General features: G+C 43.9%; 1 non-coding gene across 1 annotated transcript; it reads left to right on the top strand.

The window, feature by feature from the left end:
* Positions 1 to 13183: 13183 nt before the first annotated feature.
* Positions 13184 to 13265, top strand: trnas-gcu (transfer RNA serine (anticodon GCU)). The gene has a single exon. It is a non-coding gene; the product is annotated as a tRNA-Ser (tRNA).
* Positions 13266 to 24023: the final 10758 nt, after the last annotated feature.

Below are 24023 nucleotides of genomic sequence, written 5' to 3'. Positions count from 1 at the left end.
AAGAACTCCCCGCATCTCCTGGAGATTTATTACATTTTCTCCATGACAACCACAACTTTGGGTACAGTAAAATTGTGGCCAGCGCCGCTCGGTGGTGCAATGTAAAGCGTGTTACATTTCTACAGCATTGTTAACATTGCTATACAAAGTTTGCCGTTCTGAGTTCCACCAGAACCGGAGTTCAGATTTCAGCTGAACCAATTAGTATTCTGCTGATTCATCATGAATTCCTGTCGTCTGGGGTTCTCGAAATTGCTGTTCACCACGGAAAACTCCTGACCCCCTTGTTGGTAAGTTTTGACGGAATCATATCATTTGAAGCATGATCAGACCAGACCAGCTGCTAACCCACGAAACCTACAAACTTCGTGCAGAAACCCACAAATCTCTAAACGCATTCCCCTCCAATAGTTGCACACGCATTATCGATTCCTTAAATGTCTTTTTCCCTTTGGGCAACAGGCTGTTGTGGATGGATCGGGGAAAGATATTGATGTATTTGGTTAGTCATAACGATGTCAAATGGTGGAGTAGGACCGGTGTTTGGAATAGCGTCCTCCTGTTCCTCTCTGTCAGTGCTGTTTCTGACAGAGGGTTTTCAACAATAACATGTTGCAATGTGAATCTACACCCACGGACTATCAAGGTCTTCCCATTTAACCCACCGCTCTCACAGCCAGAATGGAGAGCTCCTATTGCAGCTTTAGATCAGACAATCGAGGATTCTCCCAGGTACTCTGTCAGACTACATGCTCCTTCACACAGGTTTCCAACTGGACACATGGAGCAAGCAAACGTGGGGATTCAGCGACACATTACCCCTCTGTTTTGCTGCAGTTCTGGACACGGAGACGTACATGAATTTCTGGCATTCTGAGTCTTACTGTGCATTCTTCCTACTTTACAATTTAAACTTGAAATGAATTTATTCTTGCATTACACTCTTACATCCTCAGTATTCATCGAAACCGTGCAACGTGTTCATGGATGTTGGAATGGTGAAGATTATTGATGAATGCAGTCTGTATCATGTTACCAGTATGAACTTTCAGAAGGAAGTTGCGAATTTTTATTGCTTCGAATTGAAGCCGATCGAAGGAAAGGTCTGTCGACAGCGGCAATGTAACATTGTCTGTAAACAACGCAGGAACCAATGGAAAACCGATTTTTCAATGAAGTCTATTTTGCATATTTTATGAGTCCCTTTCCTGAACCTAATGCTTCAATAATCACAGGTCCATGTCAGTTTCATCTCGTCTGCGTTAGCTTTAATTTCAGAACCACAACAAAAGTAGAGCAGTTGAGTTAAAGTTCCTGAGGTATGAGTAGGACATGTGACCAGCTTGCTGTCTGCAGCTTCAGTCGCGCAATTGTTTATCGCCTGCTACTTAAAGGCGCGTAAAATGCCACGTTTGTAAGTTCAATGCTTATCTGAATATGCTGTTATTGACATTGACAAGGGATTATTAGCGCATCAAACTAAAACGCAGTTGAAATCAATGTTGAGTAAAGTAGCATTTATTTGAAAACTCCAGTTTCACATTTCTGTCAAGTATTATCTGAAAAGCTGCAAATATTCCCCAGGTGAATATCCATCTATGTATAGCGGAACAGAAGTGAAATTTTAGCTTAATGACCTTTCTCAAATCGCTCAGTCTGCACTGGATTACACTCTGCGAAAGTCTGTTTAACTCATTTCATATCATTCCATTTCCTGCAAACATGCACAGCTCATTATCCAATCGAAAGTATTGTATTTATCTCTTTGCGGAGTTTGAATGTTGTCAGTAAATCTGGCAAAGGCATACCAAGTAGTTTTGCTGTTGGGAGGAGCAGAGGGTGCAAACTGTGATAAGGTCGAGACTTGTCACAGGATTTTTCAAGCGAAGATCAGTGAGAATTAAATGGGCTCACTCTCCTTTCGAGTGATTGTGACCAAAAGTTCAAGGCAACAGATGGCAATGATAATGATGTTTTACATCTACAGGCCAAATCTTACTCACTAGAGGCACCATAGTATAACAGATCTGATGAGTGGGTTAGGTGATGATCCTTATGCAAAACTGAGACAGTGAGAGAATTAATCCCATGCTGTTGGTCTCACTTTTCTCTTAACTAGTTAGTCAGCGGACTGAGCTAACCGACTTCCATTCAATGCAGAACTAAACCAAACAGCTCAGTGTATTTACAAATTATAATATTTCATGTAGAATAAGCTGCAACACCTATCAACGCCAACAGTTCTTCTTATACTTGGCATTTTCAAATGCAGGTATTATGCAATTTCTTTCCGAAGAATGTTATCCACTTCGAGAGTATGTACCTTTTGCCTCGCCATCCAGGCAGCCCAGAATCTCTCTCGCTGTTAAATTCAGTCCCTGTGTGTCTGCACACGACATTTGATATATAATGGAATCAGCACCTAAAATGTTTTTATTTCTGAAAATTCATCTTCGATTTCAATAATTCTCAGAATAAAAAAATCCGCTCCAAACGTCTACATCATTCCCCGTTGGTTTTGTACCTTCAAGCTTTAGTTTCCACTCACCTAAACGAAGGAATTCCCCTCAGATTTCGTCTTACCAACGTCACATCAGCTGGATAACCTCCCTTCAGACACTGATAATTCTTTCCTGGTTTCTCCCGCATGATTCTTTATCTATCTCACCGTCCCGTTAAATCTGCTATTTCCTTTTCTAGTGGTGTTATCTCAAAGTAAGCGTCATGTCTGTCCTTTCTATCGACTTTGTATCAAGTGAAATCTGACCGTGTCCTTCCTAACGTCATTATATTCTAGTAAACTCTACCATCTCTTTCACCATGCCTTTATATCTCAGTAAATTTCAACACGAGAAAGAATGCTGGGTCCAATTCAACTGCATGAAAACTCACCACTAAGCTGTGCAATCTTACTACCGACACGGGAAAGGTGGATGCAATTTTAATTACAGCTGAATCGATTGGCTGCAGCAGCATCGGGTCAAACCCCAGTCACATACGTGTCTGTAGTTCTTATATTTATTTCTTCTCTACGTGTGCTGAAGTAACACAGTGAGTGACCAATTACTGTTGTCAGACATACATGTAGGGGCGTATTAAATACTGAAGTTGTGAGATCCGAGCAGTTTTTATTAACATACACCATTCACTGTTTGAATCTCAGGCTCAGGACTTTGAAAGAGAGCGAATTTGAGTGAAAATTGAGCAGGGGCGTTTACCCCATGACGTAAAACGAGTTTCTGTGGTTGCTTTGTTGTTCACCTCATTTGTGTGCTTTGCATCATTGAGGATTTTGAAGTTGTCCCCTCTATACAAAAGGCCGGTGCTTTTGCAACATTGTACAAAAGATGCAGTACAATAACAGCCGATGCTGATTCAGTCTACTTATCCAGACATTGACCCCTGGAAAAAGCACTGTGCACGCTCCTCGAGTCTGGGAAACAACTTCCTCACAGATAATGTTACATTCCCGCTCTCATGGCTCTTTTCATTCCATCGGCTTCTTTTTTTCATGGAATCCCATTCAATCGATCTTGTCACTGTGTCATTTCTTTCCATGTGGTCAGATCTTGTGAACAGAATATCACAGTGGGAGTGCCCTGGGCCCATAACCCAGACGTCAGACCATACTCAGGGAACCGTGTTCTGCTCTTGATCATTTCGTGAACACCAGGGAGAAATGTCTATGCTCTTCAAAATTTAATTACCTGTTTTAAGAAGCAATATAAACAGTTCCTGGTTCCTGCTTTTGTTGCCACACGAACAAAGATTGTAAATGCTGGAACAAGTCGAGACTGTCCGCTCTCCCACATCCAATTGATCCCAAGATTGTGTTAAGATGATGGTCTGAATCTCTTCCTTCTCTTCCCTGACACTCTGGGATGATGTGAGCTGTGAAATCTTTGATATGAACTGGAGGCAACGTGGAAAAATGTATGCACAGCAGCTGCGTGCGACGGGACTCGCTGCAGTAATATCCCATTCTGATTCAGACAGCAGAAGCCTCCCTGTGACTTCGAGAAGCACAGACACTGCTCCCAAATAATGGGGAGAGATTCACTCTTTCCTCGCAGTTCTGCATTTTCTATCTATCTCAGATCGCATTATTTGGACAAGGGTTGCCAAAAGAAGATGATTTCTTGTGCATGCGCGATCTCACTTTTCTACACCTTTCCAGAATTTCCATACTTCGCACTCCCGGCTGACCCCTATCCCGCTCCACAAACCCGTATTTGATAGGGAGATGAAGATCACGTTCAAGCTGCTCTCCACCAACACTGCGTGACAATGGAAGGTGAGTTCGTCCAGTTATCAATGAAGAACGCCATTTTCCGGGAAAGCAGCAAGCAGAGCCTCCTAGGAGAAGCAAGTCAGAATGGAAAAGAGCTGTGATGAAAACTCGATGCTTCTTTCACTCTGAAACAGCAGAAATTGACTTAGTTAACCAAAAAAACACTCACCTGAATAATGGTTACCACATCTGGCGCCGTTGAGGCTCATTTGTCTCGGGTGTGATATTGCCTCAGACAGGTGACATACGTGCGAGAGGTCTCGGGTTCATGAGCCTTGGAATTTTGCACTCTACTTCATTTTTGACTGAGAAGATATGATTTCGATGAGATCGGGGTCAGATAAAGATTCCAAAGCTTGAAAACATACGCAGGCAAGTTCAAGAACCGCTTCTTCTCGGCCGTTGCTGCTCTGAGAAATGAATTGTCTAACTTTAAATACTGCTGACCTTGCCAATGTGGATTCTGCTGAGCGCACGTCCTATACGTAGTAACCTGAATTCCTGAGTCTGGTCAAATTTTGCTTTTCTCACGCTGTGATCTGCACGTCCCTGATTACTCTGATCCGCCTTTACCAATCGCAAACAACGCTTTCCACTGTACTTAGGTACATGTGATATTCAAACAATCAAAACACAGTCATTTCCTCATTGCTTGGAGCCAGCAGAGCGAAGGCGGGCTGCATGGCCTCAGTCTGGAATGTGACACGTTTTGTGATTCTGACTGAAATTGCAATTAAAACAGCAGAATTTGGGAAGTTACAGGGTGGTTATATTGACACAGCCGGGACACATCTGTACCACAGTGCATCACACAATAACAGCGAAGATCTTTTGACGTCATCCTCGAAGTACATGCTACAAAAACCTGAAGACTGTGGGAAACTGCTGTGGTCAGCGATAACAGAGCGGCCCAGAGGGATCGTGGTGGGCGCATAATCCAGAAATTAATGAATGGAAAGCATCTTCTGCTCGATGACAATTCCAGCTTTCAGCATGTGTACTGCCACTGCCAGTGTTTCGCTATAACAGTGCTCCGTTCTTCACATTACATATTGATGAGCCTTCTGCGTCCTTACACTCAATGATATCTGAAATAGATAAACCTGCCACATTTATACGTTTGAGGAAACTCACGTTTGAAGTTATGGAAGATTTTTTTGCTGTTCTCTGTCGGTCTGTTATGACCTGATTTGCAAAGTCACTTGCCTGAGCTGGGAATACACTGGCGAAGGTGAGAAAAATCAGTTGTGGCGTGTACCATGCACATGACGCCTTGCAGTTATTCCCCACCTGTGTCACACAGCAGGGTCCTCCGGTGAAATGAACAGCCGTGAATGACATGTGGATCAGTATGTCAGAGACAGCATTTCGACACAGACACAGTTCCCTAATATTAGGACAAGCAGCACTGATGATGAATAACGTCAGAGAGAAGCAAGCAATAGAGATTTGCCGGGGACTCGATGGGATGAACGGCTTCTGTCGGCACGTCAATGACGTCACACGTCTCTGCCGTCCCACGTCTCTGCCGTCCCTCTGCCTGTCTCTGTGACAGAGTGGCTGAGGGAGAAATAATGGCTCGTTTTTAATCCTCCCTTCCGCTTTAGACTGCCTGCAGACCCCGCAATTCCTGGCTGTGGGGATGGTTCTCAGTGAGTGAGGGTTTCATTTGGAGTCGCTTCATCTGGGACAGTTGGGACTCAGATGTTAACTGATGCCCGATTGCAGCAACGAAGCCGACGCCTCTGAAACAAAAGCCTTTCTGCAGGATTGTTCTGCAAAGATTCATTCTGCACATCAAATGGGTTGCACAAAAATGCACTTATTTGAACTTTACTGAGGGAAGAGAGTCCACAGCCCATTTCTCGCTTTCCCACCAGCTCAGCACCTTTCTCTCTCTCAAATAAATGATATTTGGAGGAAGTTCGCAATCAAAGATGCTAAGTTCCAGCGGCGCTCTTGTACCTGGCTGTGCCCGTGACAGGAAGCTTCAGAGTATATCCGCACTTACATGCCCTCAGAATGCCTGCAAGTGGAGGGAAATGGCTGAATACTCTGCCAATAGAGACAGCTCAGTCCACGGGGATGGGATAAACAACACCGTCTCGCGTGGGGACATTCTGCAGATCAGACACTGTGCACTTTATTATTCAGATCATACCAGTGTGAGAGCGCTCGATAAGGCCAATCGGTTACTCGTACCTGTGCCAACTCGGGAGCTGCAAAAGATTGGTGAAAGTGTAAACACGAGTGATTTGTTCACGTTTCAAGTGTTTCCGTGAAGCAGGAAGCAGAAGACACACTGTGAAGCGATTGAGATCTGACAACAGGAGCAGCAAATAAGTTGTACTACGCAGAGGAGAGCTTTGAAGTATTGCATTCTGGTTGATGGTCCGATCATGCTCTCTCTAGGCCACGCTGCTACAGAAGAAACTATGTCAGTGTCTCTCAGCATTGTGATGTCACAGGCAAATGACGCCGTTACACTGCAGGAAATTGCTTTTTCCAATGTGAGGGCTGTCCATATGTAAAGTAGCTTATATATCGAATCCTTTCACATATATAATTCCACTGCAACTCAGTGTGTTGTATTGTCTCCTTTCCACTTTACCTGTCATTGTGTCTTCACTGAAGGTGCTTTGCTCCTTCTGTGTGTCTTTTACAATCTGGGTGATGTGGGGCAGTTGTATTGACCAATCTTCTGACAGAATTTTCCACTTCACTTCAGCCCGCCCTAACCTCGCTATCTGATACTATTCCAGTTGTTTAGGTGTTAAGTGCTCATCTCAGATCCAACCTGCCCTCACCCAAATTAAATGGAAAACTCAGTCACACTGTGATCACTGCAATCGAGGGATATCTTCACTCCAATGACATTGATAATTCCAAGGATAAAGTTAAGACTGCAGATGCTGGAGATCAGAGTTGGTCGTGTGATGCTGGAAAAGCACAGCAGATCAGGTAGCATCCGAGGAGCAGGAGAATTCAAGTTTCAGGCTTAAGCCCTTCATCAGGAATAAGCCTTGTGAGTCGGGGCTGGGAGATAAATGGAAGTGGTCTGGAGTTGAGGGGAAATAGCTGGAAAGCAATAGATGAATGAATAGGATGGAGAAGATAATAGGTCAGAAGTGGCAGTGATGGAATGGGTCGAGATAGCGGTGGCGAGTTGAAGGCTTGGGCCTGGGGGAGGGGAAATTAGGAAATTGTTCGAATTCACATTTATCCCGTGTGCTGTTAGGGTCCCAACTCAGAATGTGTGGCGTTCGTCCTCCAGGCATTGGGTTGTAATGGTTTGGTATTGGAGGAGGTCCAGTACCTGCATGTCTTTGACGGTGTAGGAAAGGGAGTTGAAGCGTTCAGCCACTGGATATGAAGTTGGTGGGTGCGGGTGTCCCAGAGATGTTCTCTGAAATGATCTGCAAGAAGGTGTCCTGTCTCCCTGATGAAGAGGAGACCACACTGGGTGCAATGGGTGCAGTAGATGACATTGTTAGCTGTACAGGTGAATTTCTAACGGATGTGAAATGATCCCTTCGGGTCTTGGTTGGAGTGGTGTGGGTGCTAGTTTCACCCTTCCTTTGGTGGCAGTGAAAGGTACCAGGAGAGGCTTGTGGGCTGGTGGGGGGAAGTGTGGACCTGAAGAGGTGGTCGTGGAGGGAATGGTCTTTTTGGAGTGCTGGCAGGGCTGGGTAGCACAATATATCTCCGGCGGTGGTGTCTGTCTCGAGGTGGCATCAGTGACAGAATGTGATGCGTTTTATGCAGAGGTTGGTGGGGTGGAAGGTGAGCACCAGGAGGTTCTGTCCTTGTTGCGTTGAGAGGCGTGGGGTTCAAGGGCGGTGGTGTGTGAAGTGGAGGAGATGCATTGGAGGGCTTTGTCAACCACGTGGGAAGGCAATTTGTGATCGTGGAAGAAGAAGATGAACTGGGTCTTTCTGAGTTGTAATTGGTCATCCTGGGAACAGATGTGGTGGATGCAGAGGATTTGGGAATAAGGAATGTCGTTTTTTCACGAGATAGCGTGGGAGGAGATGTCGTCTAGATACCTATGGGAGTCGGTGGGCTTGTAGTATATGTCTGTGATTAGTCAGTCGGCAGAGACGGTGATGGAGAGGTCCAGGAAGGCGAGGGAAGTTGCCAAGATTATCCGGATAAACTTGAGGTCGGGGTGGAAGGTATTGGGAAAGTTGGTGAGTTATTGAACCTTCTCGTTGGAGCACCAAGTGGCGCCAATACATTCATCAATGAAGCGGAGGAACAGGTGGAGGGTGGTGCCTGTGTAACTGCGAAAGATGGACAGTTTCGCATATCTGACAAACAGGCAGGCATAGCTAGGTCCTATGCGGATGCCCATGGCTACCCGTTTCGATGGAGGAAGTGGGAAAATTGGAAAGATAAATTGTTGATTTTGAGGACTAGTTCAGTCAGGTGGATGAGGATGTCCGTGGAAAGGTACTGGTTGGGATGGTGTGAGATTAAGAAATGGAAGGCTTGCAGGCTTCTGTCACAGCAGATGAATTTGTACAGCGACGGGATGTCCATGGTGAAGATGACGCGTTGGGGGCCAGGGAAACGAAATTCGTGGAGGAGGTGAAGTGCATAGGGGTGTCACGAATATAAATGGACATTGTCTGGACTGGGGAGATAGGATTGTGACGAGGTATGAAGAGATTATTCGGATGGGACAGGCGCAGGCTGAGACAATAGGTCGACTGGGGAAGTCAGGTTTCTGAAACGTAGGAAGGAGGTAGAATCCGGTAGTGCACGGTTCATGGACAATGAGGTTGGAGGTTGTGGATGGGCGATGTCCAGAGGTGATGAAATTGTGGATGGTCTGAGAGATGATGGTTTGGTGATGGGAGGAGAGGTCATGATCGGGGTCAGTAGGAGGAGGTGCCTGCAAGTTGGCACCTGGCTTTAGCTTTGTCACTCTGCCCGACTCACAAGCCTAATTCCTGATGAATGGATTATGCCTAAGTCGTCCATTCTCTTGCTCCTCGGGTGTTGCCTGACCTGCTGTGCTTTTCCAGTACAACACGCTCTACTCATTCATTATTACTGTCTCATTTCACACTATCAGGTCCATGCTGTCTGTTTGATTCTCGAGAACACTGTTCTCATGAACTGTGACAAAATCTTCTCTGAAACAAAATCAGAAATTGCAGTAAAATCACAGGTGAGCTGGCAGCATCTGTGCAGATGGATCACAGTTAACGTTTCACATCCACTGGGTCCGTCTCTCCACAGATGCTGCCAGACGTCCTGAAATTTTCCAGCAATGTCTGTTTTTGTTTGATTTGCAACACCGGCAATTTTTTCGTTTATGTTTTCTTATATTCTGCCAATATGGTTTGGCTGAAGATTACGTGAAATGTTTTCAATATCACTGCAATGGAACGGCCAGATTCCACCAGCCCGCTACTTTTATTTGGTTCACGTGATCAATGCCTTTCCACTTGTTCACCGCGCCCTACAGCTGCACTGCATATAATTGTGGCATTCTCTCGGATTGGTAATCAGGAGCGAGATTGATTGAAATTGTTGAAAACGTAAGATAAACTGAGAAAATACGGGATATTAAATGGGAAACTGAAAGGGAAAGAGAGAACAGCGAATGACAATGTTTTGACAAAATTGAAATGTAATTGCTCAAGATTCAGAAAGTGCTTTCATCCACAAACATACCACAATGTGGAATGTAATGATTGGGACAACCAATGCAAGCAGATTGCAAAATCTTTGTTTTAAAGTCTTGCTGCAACTGTTTTGGTTTTAATGAACGCATACATGGGATTCAGTGCTGTAATGATCCGCTAAACTGGAGAAGGAAATCTTTGCCTTCGAGGATACGTCCGGAATGTTCACTGATTTATACCAGTAATGGTAGGACTGTCCTCTGGAAGCATATGAGTAAAATTATTCAATGTTCCATGGAGTTTCGAATGAGTGGTGAAGGGAATGTCTCCATTCACAAATTAATCATTCAGTAGAATTCATTACAGGAGCCCATGAAATTATGAACAAATTGAACACGAACACCGACATACGATGCACAAGAGCTACGACAATTACTATGTGAAAACTGTTGATTTCAGATCCACGGTGGCCTTTGGGCATTTACTGTCCAGAACCAATCTGCACTGGAATGACTGGAGAACACTATTAAGTATTTGAACTTCAGTCTCCTTTAGAAATAGTTAAGACTCACTCAGGGCACGTGGAGTTAGAGATGTTGGCCTTCCAAACCTTTTGAACATTTCGTGGAAGAATAAAGGGAGTGATAGATAATTTTCGTCTCCACGGAGACGATGTTCATGAACTGGATAGATAATAATTTACCTTATTTGAGTTTATGCATAGTGACGTCATATTTAAAAAGCAAAGAGTTCACAATGTAACTGTAGAATCTGTAGATCACCCTCAGTGGGACCATTGTGTGTAATCCTTGTCCTCTTTCTTTACCAAAAACATGTCAAGAGGTTAGAAAGGGCACAGACGCTGTTTCCTGGATAACAAGATATTAGAAAGTGAAGTGACGTTGTTTACTGAGACATAAAAATATCAGAAAGGATACAAACGGGATGATAGAAAGAATGAAGGAATTTATTCACGAGATCTGGAACTGCTGGAGCAGAAACACGCAAGTTTGAAGAAAACGAATGAGATTTTCACATAACTCGAGGTTTGAATGACGAAATGGGGAAATACCCTTTTCGAGTGAATCAATAACTTTAGTTAGAGCTTCAAAACCATCAGTGAATGATTAAGAAAAGTTTGGATGAGAGTTTCTTCCACTCAATAGAGTTAGTTAAATCGTGAACATATTTCCAGAAATAAAGCGTAGAAGCTGATTTCACAGTGTTTTAAAAGATACACGAACAAACATACAAGGAGGGAATTTACCATTGAGAGAAAGTCAGTGCGGTTGCGTAACAATTTCGAATTTGGTTGACTTCAGACACAAAGACATTTCATGAACACATACAACTGATTAAGATTGAGTATAAAAAGTTCATGGATTGGTAAGGTGTGGCGTATTATTCAAGGTGAAACTCTGCAAATGGAGATGATGTCTTAAAATAACTGCCGAGAGACTATATCCTAATGAGTAGGAATTGAATCGTCACTTGGAGACACAACACCTACTTTAAAGATTTGACCACATTCACATGATGTTATGTATATTTCGTACATTCTTAACTCCACCCAAGAAATGCACCAAGAAGACTCTGTCCTTTTGTGTTGTTAACCCTCTGTACTTCTCTGCAGCACGCCATTGAAGATGAAATATGCTCAGAACAAAATTCAATTCAATACAATATTCAAACGGTCTTATGTGATTTTTTTTTTATTATTGCAATAACCTTTGTGAGTTTGTAACAAACTGTGTAGCATGAAACCAGTTCAACATCTATTTTCCCGGAATTTAACACAGTGCACATGGGAAACGTTATCTACCTACTGAAAAATCGCCTTTGGCTCTCTCTCCACACATGTCTCTACACGTTTTAGATACTTGCAGTATGTTTGTTGATCAAGGATTCATTATCCAGAAAAGGTCGTTTCTCAATCCACAATCTCGGGTATTTTCCCATAAACTTGGCTTTGCTCAATATCACCTTCTATCCGCACCCCTCAACACGATGACAAATTGAAGCTGCTCCATGTGAGGCTCAAACTTAAAACTTCGGGACAGCACAGCCCAATATACTGGAACAGAGATACTGTGCACTGGTCACCTGCAGCACAGGAGCAACACACTAATGCTTACCTCCACATTCCTGGTTGTACCTTAACGCTTGGGAAACCGAGTTTCTCTGATTCCATGGCTAGTAACGGGGATAAGACGATCATCTTGTCCAGTGGTTCTGACTCCGAGTGAGGAAAGTAGTGAGCTATTCATTGCAAAGATGGGCAGGTTGTTGAAATATACAATTTCAACATTTGCCTTCACTAACCAATGAACATTTTATTTTGTTTTTCATCTGTAGAAATCTTAAAATCTTCATCTTTAACAGACTCAATGACAGATCCCTATTGTGTCTCTGGCATCAAATTCCAAAGTGTAAACCCCCTCTGAATTCTTCCACCACAGTCTGCTGTTTGGGAATTTTTTCTGTTGTGGGAAATGCACTTCCCCGTGTGTCAACTGTTGCTCCCAGCATGCGTTCTGGCACTGCACTCATTTTCCTTCTGACACTTGCTCACTCTGTTGCTGTGATCATACAGTGACTTGGTGTCGCACGGCACAGGAAAATGATACAGATCAAGGTTTTTGCATTGTTGAATTCAATTGTCAGTTTAGCCTAATTTAGGATTTTGAAATTGTCTGGCCTGTACACAAGTGCGTGTCAAAAATATCTGAGCAGGAGAAAGGTGTTCCGAATAATGACATTGAGCACTATGCACTCTCGTCCAGTCTGGAAAACAATTCCTCACAGGCAATTTAATAGGCAATAGGTGCAGGAGTAGGCCATTCTGCCCTTCGAGCCAGCACTACCATTCATTATGATTATGGCTGATCATCCTCAATCAGTATCCTGTTCTTGCCTTATCCCCATAACCCTGGAGTCCACTATCCTTATGAGCTCTATCCAACTCTTTCTTGAAAGAACACACCTGCTTTCTCGGGTTCTTCATTCCGTTGACTTCAAATCTTCACAGAATTCAACAGACCTTGTTACATAGTCTTTTCTTCATTTTTGTTCAGACCACTGTGAGCAGAGTGTCACAGTGGGAATGCGCTTGCCCCACAACCCAGAGGTCAGACCATAGTCTTAGAACCGTACTGTCCTATTTATCATTTCACCAACACCAGGGAGAAATATCTGCTCTTCTGCATAATTTACGCAATTCACTTATTAATAAGGTCATTGGCGCCCGGGTACATGGGACGAGGTGGCTGAGAGGTTAAGGCGATGGACTGCTAATCCATTGTGCTCTGCGTGCGTGGGTTCGAGTCCCACTCTCGTCGCTGTTTTTAATGTTGCTATTTTTGTACGCTCACAGCTGTTTTATTGAAATTGGAACTCCAATGTCAGTTTGTATGCATCGACGCTACTATAAAATCTCAAAGAATACTTTGAGCCAGTTGTCTAAACTGCATTGAAATGTAGATCGCATTGGGATAATGAAAAGGAACGCAATTTTATTTTTCAAGTCTAGCTGCTGTGACCTTTTATTGTATGAAAGAGATCCAGGAAAACCAAATAATGAGAGATGCGAAATGTATGTTGATGCAGTGGGATTCTTAATGACTGTTTTGTCAGATGAAATCTGGAGCAGGTTGAGTAGAAGTGATTCATCTTGGTGAGAAGAGCACAGAGAGACAGCACAAAACAATGGAGATATTTCAAAAGGGGCAGGGCATGGGTGTAGGGGCACCGAGAACTACCTGTAAATGCACAGTGGAGAACTGCCGATGTTGGTGCCGTGCATGGGCACGGAGAGACTTACGCATTGGTGTCTCCCTCGCCCGTTGCTCTCGCCATTGATGAAGGCTGCACATAAGGCACAGATAAACACAAGATGTGGGAAGCTGAAAATGTGTTGCTGGAAAAACCCAGCAGGTCAAGCAGCATCCAAGGAACAGGAGAATCGACGTTTCAGGCATAAGCCCTTCTTCAGGAATGAGGCTGGCGTGCCAAGTGGGCTGAGGTAAAAAAAGTAGAGTGGAGGGAATTTGGGGGAGGGCGCTGTTAATATGATAGGTGGAAGGAGGTGAGAGTGAGGGTGATAGGCTGGAGAGGGGGTGGGGCAGAGAGATCGGGAAGAAGATGGCAGGTCAAGAGGGCGGTGCTGAATCTGGGGGTTGGGACTGAGATAAGGTGGGGGAGGGGAAATGAGGAAGCTGGAGAAATCTACATTCATCCCGTGTGGTTGGAGGGTACCTAGGCGGAAGATGAGGCGCTCTTCCTCCAAGCGTCGTGTGGCCAGTGACTGGCGATGGAGGAGGCCAAGGACCTCATTGATTGGCTGATCAGATTGTGAATGGTCGTTTTTTGAGGACAATTTGAAGTGAATCAATGATGGTGATTATCTTTGTTCACCTTGTGACATTGCTCATGTCCTTGTTAGCATACAGCTCTACAGCGTGTAAAATTTCAGCTGTGCACCTGGCCAGTGGTACAACCATTCGTATAGCTGGCTACGGATCAGGCAGCTGAAAGTTCGACTTTTACTTGGCGCTAGCGCATTGTGGAGATTCATCACACATTCAAACTAATCATTTTTGTTCCGCTGAGGTGGATAATATTTGAAATTTTCATCCCCACGAACGAAAATTCTTTCACTGCCTTCTATCATTTAAACATTACCAAGAACAATCAGAGTAAAAATCACACAGCACCAGATTGTATCGAACAGGCGTATTTGGAAGCATCAGTGTTCCATGCACTGCTTCTTCATCAGGTATTTGTCAACTGTTGGAATCTAAAATGGCTTTCAGTGATTTTTAAATTTGGCCACCCCAGTCCAACACCAACACCTCCAAGTCATGGGTACCATCGACACCACGAACGGTCGGTTAAAGTCCAGATGATCTTCCAAAATATCGCGCATATTGACATACACGCCAATTTTCTGCAGAAAAATACCCACCTGATGAAGGAGTGGCTCTCTGGAAGCTCGGGCTTCCAAATAAACCTGGTGGACTATGCCCTGATATTGTGGAATTTTTAACTTTGTCTACTCAACTTAAACACTGGCACTTCCATATCATAGAGAACACCAGTCATGTCCCAGCGCTTCAGAGAAGGCAATTCTGGAATAGCCCAATACATTGCTCATAGGTACGTTTCGTTTTCAGAAACCAACGCATACAATCGCTGCAGCTCCTATGTATGAAAAGCACAGAAAAGAAATACCTGAGACTCAGTTTTTACAGTATATTGAAACTCTTTGGGAAGTCGAATCAGAGGAGAATGAAGGATTAACTGTCCGACTGTGCAGAGAGAGGGAAGGCACTTTTCCCTTCTTTGAAGAGCTGGGGTATTGAGTGATCTAAGGCATGAAACAGAATCCTGGTAGAGCTGCGCTCTCTGCATCAGGAACAAGAAGTCCTGATTTCCTGAACGGTAATGAAACCCAGGCCACTCAGTTAAAGCGCTGAATACTAACCATTAGACCACCAGGGATGAGGGCAGAAGCAGTTGCACCGTTTCTTCAGAACACAGTTTTTGGAATTATGTCAAGCAGATATGTTTCCCGTCAAAAATGATTGAATTATCGAGTATTTACAGCACAGAAATGGGTCCCTTCATCTCATCTCCCAGCACTTGGTCTGTAACCTTGTAAGCTCTGACGTTTCACGTGTTCATCTGAATGCTAATTTCTCTGGAAAGTTTGAATCTCGTAAAACACAACAAATGGGATTAAAGTTTGAGATGGGAAAATGTATTCACATTCAGCCGTGTAACTGAACCCCATTTTTACCCACAGGCTGAAGCATGCAGACACATTTCCCCAAGAGTGACACAATCCTCGGGAGAAAACAAGCAGAAAGTAAGATTTCACGGACTTGGCTCATATTGTCCCATTTTAGACTTCAACACCAGTGTCTGGTTACAGCAATGAAAGGAAGCATTCAGCCCCTCCAGCACCAGTGTTCCTTGCCCATTGTTTCCCCTTCAATCTGTAGTTTGTACTGCCTCACCTCGTTTTTGCTGTCAGAATTGATCATTGCTCACGCCCGCTATTTCCTGTCCTTCCAATCGGTTTTGCTCAAGTTCTTGGAATGAAAAACAAGAGTGGTCTATTTCAAGCACTTTTCTAGTTTACAAGGCCAGTGTTATCACCACTGAGCCAGCACATTGCCAGCTCAGAGAGAAGGTCTCGTACATTAGAAACTGAAATGCAAAGATGATTGGATAGCCTCAGCATTGTAAACCAACCAACAAGACCGGAATAGAGCCGAGAGGTCATGCACAGAAGGATGGGAGTATAGAATGACGAATCTCATGGTGTCCAGGGTGGTGTTAACAGAAATCTTCCCTGGTAGTATAGTGATGAGGATTCAATGCTTTAACTGTAATGGCTTGTTAAATGTTAACGTTTGCAGTAATCAATATGAAATACTGCCTGATCTTTCGAAGCAGAATGATGTTGCGCAGCAGACAGAATCGTTTCCGTGCATGACCTAAAAAGAGAGCTCAGAAGAGCCAAGAGGAGACATGAGAGCCAGGAGGAGACATGAGAAGTTGTTGGCGGATAGGATCAGGGTTAACCCTGAGGCTTTCCATAGGTATGTCAAGAATAAAAGAATGACGAGAGTTAAATTAGGGCCAATCAAGAATAATAGTGGAAGTTGTGTGTGGAGTCAGAGGAGACATGGGGAAACAGTAAATTCTTCGACAGTATTCACTATAGAAAATGAAAATGTTGGCGAGGAAGATGCAGAGATACTTGCATCTAGACTAGAAGAGATCGAAGTTCACAAGGAAGAGGTATTAGAAATACTGCAGTGTGTGAAAATAGATAATTCCTCCGGGCCGGTTGGGATCTATCCTAGGATCCTCTGGGAAGCAAGGGAAGAGTTTGCCGAGGCTGTGGCATTGATCTAGAAGTCATCGTCTACAGGAATAGTGCCTGAGGACTGGATGATAGCAAATGTGGTCCCCTTGTTCAAGCAGGGTAGTAGAGACAACCCTGGTAATTACAGACCAGTGAGTCTCACTTCATTTGTTGGTAAAGCGTTGGAAAAGGTTATAAGAGAATGGATTTATAATCATCTAAAAAATAATAATCTGATCAGGGACAGTCAGCACGGTTTTGTAAAGGGTAGGTCGTGCCCAAAGAATCTTATTGAGTTTTTTGACAAAGTGGCCAAACAGTAGATGAGAGTAAACAGGTTGATGTGGTGTACATGGATTTCAGCAAGGCATTCGATAAGGTTCCCCACAGTAGGCTATTGTACAAAATGCGGAGGAATGGGATTGTGAGAGACATAGCAGTTTGATTCAGTAATTGACCCTCTGAAAGAAAACAGAGGGTTGTAGTTGATGTAACATGTTCATCTTGGTTGAGCTGAAAATGTGTTGCTGGAAAAGCGCAGCAGGTCAGGCAGCATCCAAGGAACAGGAGAATCGACGTTTCGGGCATAAGCCCTTCTTCAGGAAGAGCTTATGCCCGAAACGTCGATTCTCCTGTTCCTTGGATGCTGCCTGACCTGCTGCGCTTTTCCACCAACATATTTTCAGCTCTGATCTCCAGCATCTGCAGTCCTCACCTTCTCCTCCATGTTCATCTTGGTGTCCAGTTACTAGCGGCGTTCCGCAAGGGTCGGTGTTGGGTCCACTGCTGTTTGTCATTTTTATAAATGACCTGGATGAGGGCTTAGAAGGGTGGATTAGTAAATTTGAGGACGACACTACGGTCGGTGGAGTTGTGGATAGTGACGAAGGCTGTAGTAGGTTGCAGAGAGACATAGATAGGCTGCAGAGTTGGGCTGAGAGGTGGCAAATGGAGTTTAATGTGGACAAGTGTGAGGTGATACACTTTGGACGGAGTAATCAGAATGCAAAGTACTGGGCTAATAATAAGATTCTTGGGAGTGCAGATGAACAGAGAGATCTCGGTGTCCGTGTACACAAATCCCTGAAAGTTGCCACCCAGATTGACAGGGTTGTGAAGAAGGCATACAGTGATTTGGCCTTTATTAATAGAGGGATTGAGTTCCTGAATCAGGAGGTTATGCTGCAGCTATACACAATTCTGGTACGGCCACATTTGGAGTATTGTGAACAGTTCTGGTCACCGCATTATAGGAAGGATGTTGAAGCTTTGGAAAGGGTGCAGAGGAGATTTTCTAGGATGTTGCCTGGGATGAAAGGAATGCCTTACGAGGAAAGACTGAGGGCCTTGAGGCTGCTCTCGTTAGAGAGAAGAAGATTGAGAGATGACTTAATGGAAACATACAAGATAATCAGAGGGTTAGATAGGGTGGACAGGGAGAGCCTTGTTCCAATTATGGGGACGGCAAACACGAGGGGACACAACTTTAAAGTGAGGGGAGATGGGTATAAGACAGATGTCAGAGGTAGTTTCTTTACTCAGAGAGTAGTTAGGGTATGGAATGCTTTGCCTGCAACGGTAGTAGTTTTGCCAAGATTAAGTACATTAAAGTCATCATTGGAGAGGCATATGGACGTACATGGAATAGTGTATATGGGATGGACTTCAGATTAGTATGACGGGGATTCGCAACATCGAGGGCCGAAGGGCCTGTACTGCGCTGTAATGTTCTATGTTCTATATGCTACGGTTCCACATCAGCAATGTCATCTGCAATTGCCTGACGTTCAATCAGTTAAAACAAGAACGGAGGGGGCGTCAGGAAAACGGAAGGGGAATAGTGGTTTGTGAGAGTTAACAAAATGCCTCGTGGAGCCAGGTTCAATGTAGATACTGAATGTCGGTTTTGCTGTTTACCTTGGTATACTGATCACTACGGATCAATTATCCAATATTGTCTGCCCTTTGTGTGTTGTTCTTTGTACATTTCACGTCGGTTCAGTGTTCCGGGGGACCACGCTTTTTTTAAAAACTTGGCACGTTTTACTCAGGTCGGCTTGCAGCTTCATATTAAGGCCAACAATTTTAGGAACACCATTCAGACCATGAAGTCTGCTCCGCTATTGAATGGTTTCATATCTGATCTGATAACCTTGAACTGCACTTTCTTGCCTTTCCCCAAAACGCTTGATGTCTTTGCTGTTTGACGATCTGCAGATCTCAGCCTCATTACACCTAATGACACTTCCTCTACAACCTTCTGCTAAAAGAAAGTCCACTGATACAGAACTGTCTGAGAGAATAAATGCTTCTTCATCTCTATTTTAATTGTGGGATCCGCATTGTAATACAAAGTTAAAAATCACACAACACCAGGTCATAGTCCAACAGGTTTAATGGAAGCAATGGCTTTTAGAAAGCTGTTCCTTCATCAGGTGGCTGTGGAGTACACAGTTGTAAGATACAGAATTCATAGCAAAAAGTTATAGTGTAATGTCACTGAAATTATACTTTGAAAAATACCTTGATTGTTTGTTAAATCTTCCATCTGTTAGAATGACTATGTTAGGTTCACTTTTTTCTTATGTAAATCGAAAAACTTTCTTTTAACAATTACATTCTCAGGTGAACTTTACCAATTAGTGTCATCAGAGATAAATTGTTGACAATGTTAGTCCCTGTGTGCTGTGTCCGTGCCATAATGTTTAGACTGACGCTAATCTGAAAAAAAAAACAACACGCTGCAGGCAAGGATGCTTTAAGGCATGGTGCATTGGTGAAACCGAGCAGAGGCTACAGCAACGGAATGGGCACTGCACATCAATCAGCTGACAGGTATGCCCCTTCCCAGGTGGAGAGCACTTCAGTGGTCCAGGACATTCGACCTCGGACCTTCGGGTGTCAATCCTCCAGGGCGGGCTTTGGAACAGGCAGCAGCTAAAAGTGCCCACGCAGAGGCTGATAGCTAAAGTCAGAACCCATGGGAATGGCCTCAGCCGGGTACTTGGGTTCATGTCACAGTACAGGCGATCCCATTGCCCTATCTACAAACAGAAACCCACCTCCACATACACACACACACACGTTTCTGGGGTGAATTTGTACTTGCAGAGTTACAGTGTACTTTGCTCAAAAACTGCATGAATCCATGGAAGTCTCTGGTAACTCATGTTTATAAGTTAGAATCACTTTGAACATTATGGAACAGACAGCAGAACACGGGGGCAGACACCAGTTGTTAAATTTCACCTGAGAATGAAACTTTAAAATAACAAGTTTTGCACTTTACATATGACAGAAGTGAAGCTAACATGGTCATTCTAACAGATCGGAGACTTACCAAACAATCAAGGTATTTTTCAATGTATAATTTCAGTTACATCACACTGTAAACTTATGCTACAAATTCTGTGACTTACAACTGTGTACTCCACAATCACCTGATGAGTGAGCAGCGCTCCGAAAGCTAGTACTGCCAATTAAGCCTGTTGGACTATAACCTGGTGTTGTGTGATTTTCAAATTTGCATACCCCAGTCCAAAACCGGCATGTCCAAGTCATTCGATATGAGGTGCTCTGGTCACAGAACCAAACTTTCTGCATCCAACTTATTAAATCCTTGAAAAAAACCTGTATGCTTCAGTAAGGATCATTTTTGTAGTACTGAGTCTGAGCAGGCAAAGGCAACTGATTTCAGCGTTTCTTCCCATTTGATTTCATCTCCGATATGAAATTCTCACTGACTCTGAGAGAACTGCGACCTTTGCTATTTTGTAATGTCAGGAACTCATGTTCAATTTAAAATTTTCATAAGCAACAGCACATAATTTTTCCCTGACTGGAAATCAAATTGGGAAATAGCAATGAGACAGCTGAATTTCAGCACTTTCGCACCAAGGAAGCCATATGCAATGCTTGGAACCTTTCCTGATGACTTTGTTTTTGCCTATTTTGTCCAGTCGAAAAATGACAGTTTTTGAGTTTTTTAGAGCATGGCGAGAGGCCCTTCAGCCTATTGTATCATTATCAGTCATCAAACATCTGGCTTGGAAACACAGTTTCCATCACGTGACTCATAGCCTGGTGTGTTCTAACATTTCAAATCTTTAGGTAAATTGTTATTCAATTTCTTAAGGGCTTAAGTGGAACAAAAATATTTCTGTGAACTAACAATTCTGAAAGACAAACTCTTTCTCAGAGTCGTTTGTCAGTTTTCCTCATGATGCTGCAGAAAATGTTTCTGCGCTCACATCTGAATTGGTTTACCCTGTTTCTTCTTCAGCTTCCTTCTTCTTTCTATTAAATGGTTTAGATTCCAATACAGACACAAGGTACAGGTTGCAGAAGTCACGTGTTTGCACTTTCACTGACACTCTCTCTCGCCTGGAGCTGCAATCCTTCCCCACGCTGATTCAGACAGCACTGACCTTCCTGCGAAATGTCCCATGGAGAATGGAAGGACAGACATTAATAACCCGCACTTGGAAACGGAGCGACAGTTTTAAAACATTTACCGTGTCCCAGCGAGGAATTGAGCTCCGATCTCCCACATAACATATGGCGACACTAACCACTATACTACCGAGGACAACAGTTTCAAAGGAGACACTTCAGCCCGTTGTGGTTGCATTTGTCAAAAATAACAGCTTAACCACCCGAATGGTTTAGCCCATAGCCTTACAGGTATTTGCAGAACATATTCACATCTGAATATTCTTTCAGGTTATAAGGGTTGCTGCCTCTCTGACCCTTACAGACAGTGTGTTCCAAATTCGAACACCCTTCGGCCTATACCGCTTTTCTACACATCTACTAAAACCTTTCTGTCTCTCTCATCAAATTTCTGGCCCCCTGTGATCGTTCTTTCCGTCGATGGTAAACGCTTCTTCAGTCTACCTTATCTATACCTCTCACAAACTCCTCTGCACGGTGGCAAACAACCCCAGTTTGTCCTGTCACCCTTCATGACTGAAACTCTTCTGCCCAAATACTATCCAAGTGAATCTCTCCTGCAGCTTTCCCACTGCGAACTCATCCCTGGAGAATTCTAGCAATGAGCCGAATGAACATATTTCCATTCTGTAACAGCATCGGGGGTAGCTCTGCAGCATTTATTGCCTTCCGGTTTGGAGTCACGTGAACGCCAGACCAGATAAGAACGGTAGTTTCCTTCCCTCAAGGACGTCAGTAAAACAGATGGGTTTTTCAGACAACGTATTCTTAATTCTAGCCATTTATTCCATTCACATATTACCATCGTCGTGGTGTGGTGGGAATCCAACCCGTCTCCACAGAACATTACCTGGCTTTACTGTGTTAACAATCCAGCAATAAGACCACTAGGCTATCGCAGAAAGCCCTCATGGGGGATCTTTTCCAAAAGAGTCTCTTTTCCCCAGTTATTCCCTATGCCCTTTTATTGAGCTTCACGATCCAATAATCTCTGGTCCATGTCAGTAAAAGCTGCTAAAAGAGAATTGACCTCACAGCCACGATATCCAAACGGATCGAAAGATTTGAAGGTGCCAATGAAGAGATTGGGGCATGGTCATCCAGCAACAGTGAGTGCAATGGCACAGACTGGATGGTATCAACGTGAAAGTGTATGTTAGATTGTGCAATGCCTCAGTCAAATGGGACGAGGGACGGAAAAGATAGCTCGGGAGAGAGCGAGGGAGAGACATCTTCGAGAACATTTGGGTTTAAATCCTGATACATGAAACGCAGAAATATCAGAGAACAAAGTTCGATGGAAAACAGATCATCACCTCGGAGAATATTATCATGTAAAAACGATTAATTTCTTCCCATGTTTCACCAAAAGTAAAACTTTGAGAGAACTGACCGCCATGATGTGGATTCTAGGTCACTGCAATCACAACGCAGAATACGAACTACTAAACTGTTGCAGCATTCAACAGACTACGCTTGTAAGCTGCAAACAGTATGGTAGCAGAGGAAATGTCAGGAATAATGTACAATATCAGGACTTAGCGACAGGCATGTGGGAACGCAGAATGAACCGAATCTTTAACTTTAGCGACCCCAGAGGCTGTGGAGATTCCATGAATCAGAGTACGGGAGAATGGAATTAATGAAACACTCCAAACTCTTGGGAGAGTGCAGAATATTGTTGAAACGTATGTTTCAATAGCATTATAGTTGAACATCGGCCACACAAGGCAGTACCAACTGCTGCATGCAATCACACATAGTCCCAGTTCCAGACCCAGAATCAGACAAACTCCGTAAAGCAGCCACGAAGATCCAATTGGAAATTGGGATGGAATGACGAGAGAGAGGCGCATGCATTTCCGAGTTTGGGACAGCTCCTGGTCAAAAGTTTGGGACAGCTCCTGGAAGGGAATACTTTCCCCCATTTGTAATATTATAACCACAAACAGTCCATATTGCTGAGACAGCCGATTGGCGCATCTAAAGTGTGTGGAGCCTTTACCTTTGGGGTGGCAAGGTTCGAAATTTCATTTTTCTGTTTGGATCAGTGTTTTTGACATTGGCAGTCGCATCTGCCTTTGCTCGCATCAGCTCAGAATCAGCTTCTTGTTCCCAATAAATACTGAAACCTGGAGAAGGTGGTGTTGTGGTTTTATAATAAACTAGTCATCCTTGGGGACTCACACACGGAACTGGTAATGTTAAAGTTCGACGAATAAAACCTGGAATGGAAGCCTGACCTCAGGAACAGAGAACATGCCTTTAATTTCCTGCAATCCCATTCATGCATGTCCCTTATGTAGAGGATGCTACCATCTTTACCCAATCCTGCCTACTTGTGACTCCAGGACCTGAACAACATACAAGACCCTTAATCCGACAATGACGACCGTGTGGGAATGCAGGTCATTCGGCCCTTCCAGTCGACACCATCACTCCGAAGCACTTCCTATCAGACGCACACTCCATGCCTATTCCGTTCCCCTTCATTTCCCATGGCTGATCCCAGTTACCTGCACACCTTCAGACTGTGGGAGGAAACAAGCAAAGAGAGAATGTGCAAACTGCACACAGTCACACGAGTTTGGGATCGAATCCATGTCTCTCGTGCAGCGAGACAGCAGCGAATCAGGATAAACAACAAATGCTGTCCTAACCAGCGACATCCACACCCTGTAGGTGTATCGGGAAGAATAAAGACATATTCACAACATAGACATCGGGACTTGCGTCTGCCTGGACATGATTTGAACCATATCGTTCACCC

This window comes from Chiloscyllium plagiosum, unplaced genomic scaffold, assembly GCF_037043375.1.
Source record: "Chiloscyllium plagiosum isolate Xiang-an unplaced genomic scaffold, Cpla_swu_hap1 HiC_scaffold_33, whole genome shotgun sequence".
NCBI classification, from domain to species: domain Eukaryota; kingdom Metazoa; phylum Chordata; class Chondrichthyes; order Orectolobiformes; family Hemiscylliidae; genus Chiloscyllium; species Chiloscyllium plagiosum.
Note: the sequence above shows the minus strand (reverse complement) of the source record. Positions and strands in the feature narration are given on the sequence as shown.